The 2,589-nt window shown below is 38.2% G+C and overlaps 1 pseudogene; it reads right to left on the bottom strand.

Moving 5' to 3' along the window:
* Positions 1 to 343: 343 nt before the first annotated feature.
* On the bottom strand, positions 344 to 1,279 carry LOC143690049 (olfactory receptor 6C2-like; annotated as a pseudogene).
* Between the last annotated feature and the right edge of the window lie 1,310 nt (positions 1,280 to 2,589).

Below are 2,589 nucleotides of genomic sequence, written 5' to 3'. Positions count from 1 at the left end.
GGCCTTCATTGGACCTGCCAGCTTGTGGTCTGCCCTGAAGATCTTGAACTCTTACATCCCCATAGCTGTGTGAGACACTTTTATAAAGCTCATATTTACAGATATCTCCTGCTGATTTTGTTTCTGTAGAGAACCATTAATGAAATGTCCATTTACAAAAACAGGCTTTGTAAATACAGGTTTAATTGAAATAAGACGATGACCCTTACTTCACTCCATGTTCCTAGGATTAATAAGAAAGAGACTTTGGTGGTTAAACATAGTAAAATGCAGATTTTCATTAAGATATCAAGCAAATGAAGATATACATGTATATATAGATTTAACATTTTACCTCAATCTCTTAATTCTTTGAGAGTAATGCAGTCTTTTTTATTACCTCTTTGAAAGCTTGTTTAACTTGTTTATTTCCCAGAGTATAAATGAAGGGGTTCAACAAAGGGGTAACTGAGTTCTTGAGCAATGAAACTACCTTATTAATGGCTAGCCCTTCCTTTGCTGGTTTGATATAGATGAAGATGCAACTCCCATAGGTGATGAAAACTACGACCATGTGGGAAGAACAGGTGGAGAAAGCCTTTTTCCTTTCTTGAGCAGAAGGAAGTCTTAAAATGGTCTTGATGATGTATGTGTAGGACAAAAACACACACACTAATGTGACTATCAGGGTCAGAACAGCCATGATTAAAACAAGTTGTTCTATCTATTCTGTGTCTGAACATACGATCTTCAAAAGAGAAGAGGCATTGCAGCCAAAATGGTCAATGAGATTGGCGCTACAGAAATCTAGCTGCACTCCCAGGCTGAGAGGTGGGAGTATGACAACTAACCCGGCCAGCCAACAGCAGAGGACAAGCATGGTGCACACTCTGCCACTCATGATGCTGGTGTAGTGCAGGGGCTTGCAGATGGCCACGTAGCGGTCATAGGACATGGCAGTTAGAAGGAAGAATTCGGTTACTTCAATAAGGATGACAAAAAATAATTGAGTGAAACAAGCATTATAGCTGATGACTTTGTCCCCAGTTGTCATGCTGTACAGGAATCTAGGAACACAGACAGTTGTAAATATTATCTCTAAGAGGGAGAAATTCTGAAGGAAAAAGTACATAGGTGTTTTGAGTTGGGTGCTCACCAGTGTGAGGAGGATAATGGTTAGATTTCCAGTAACTGTGAAAATGTAGGTGAGAAACAGAAATAATGACAGAAAAACCTGTAATCGTTTGTCATCTGTTAGTCCTAGCAAGACGAATCTTGTTATCTTAGAGTGATTTTTCATCGCTGCCTTCAAGTGTGTAAGGAACAAATTTTTAAAAGCTGTAAACTTTGAATCTGAAGAATAGATTATAAAAGTAATATTTCAATGTATTATACAATAAAAATCCAAATAAGGTGTTCAAATGTTCCCCTTCTTTTCACTTGATCATCAATAATGCTAAACAGTATGGCATAAGATTAGATTTTTTTTTAAATACCAAAAAATACCAAATAAATGCAAATGTTCATAACTTTTGATCATTCTGTTCTACATATATAATCAGTACCTCACAATATCATCACATAGTTGCATATTCATCATCATGATCATTTCTTGTAACATTTGCATCCACTCAGAAAAAGAAATAAAAAGAAAACAAAAAAATTCATACATACCATACTTGCCACCCCTCCCCCTCACTGATCACCAGCATTTCACTCTAAATTTATTTTAACATTTGTCCCCTTATTATTCATCTTTATTCCATATGTTTTACTCATCTGTTGATAAGATAGATAAAAGGAGCATCAGACACAAGGTTTTCACAATCACACAGTCACATTGTGAAAGCTATATCACTATGCAAACATCTTCAAGAAACATGGCTACTGGAACACAGCTCCACATTTTCAGGCATTTCCCTCCAGCCTCTCCACTACATCTTGACTAACAAGGTGATATCAATTTAATGCATAAGAATATCCTCCAGGATACCCTCTCGACTCTGTTTGGAATCTCTCAGCCATTGACACTTTATTTTGTCTCATTTCACTCTTCGCCCTTTTGGTTGAGAAGGTTTTCTCAATCCCCTGTTGCTGAGTCTCAGCTCATTCTAGGGGTTTTCTCAATCCCATGATGCTGAGTCTCAGCTCATTCCAGGACTTCTGTCCCATGTTGCCAGGAAGGTCCACACCCCTGGGAGTCATGTCCCATGTAGACAGGGAGAGGTTGGTGAGTTTGGTTGTTGTGTTAGCTGGAGAGAGAGGTCACATCTGAGCAACAAAAGAGGTTCTCTTGGGAGTGACTCTTAGGCCTAATTTTAAGTAGGCTTGACTTATCTTTTGTGGGGTTAAGTTTCATATGAACAAAACCCAAATTGGGGACTCAGCCTATAGCTTTGATTCTCCATACTGCTTGTGAGAATATCAAGAATTCAACTAGGGGAAGTTGAATTTTCCCCCTCTCTCACCATTCCCTAAAGGGGACTTTGCAAATACTTTTTTATTCACTGTTCAAATCACTCTGGGATTTATCAGGCATCACTCTGGACAAACCAACAAAATCTCATGTCCTACTCAAGGTTCCATGTACTTATATGTTCAATTAAGCTG

The sequence above is a fragment of the Tamandua tetradactyla genome, chromosome 7 (assembly GCF_023851605.1).
Source record: "Tamandua tetradactyla isolate mTamTet1 chromosome 7, mTamTet1.pri, whole genome shotgun sequence".
Taxonomy (NCBI): Eukaryota; Metazoa; Chordata; class Mammalia; order Pilosa; family Myrmecophagidae; genus Tamandua; species Tamandua tetradactyla.
Note: the sequence above shows the minus strand (reverse complement) of the source record. Positions and strands in the feature narration are given on the sequence as shown.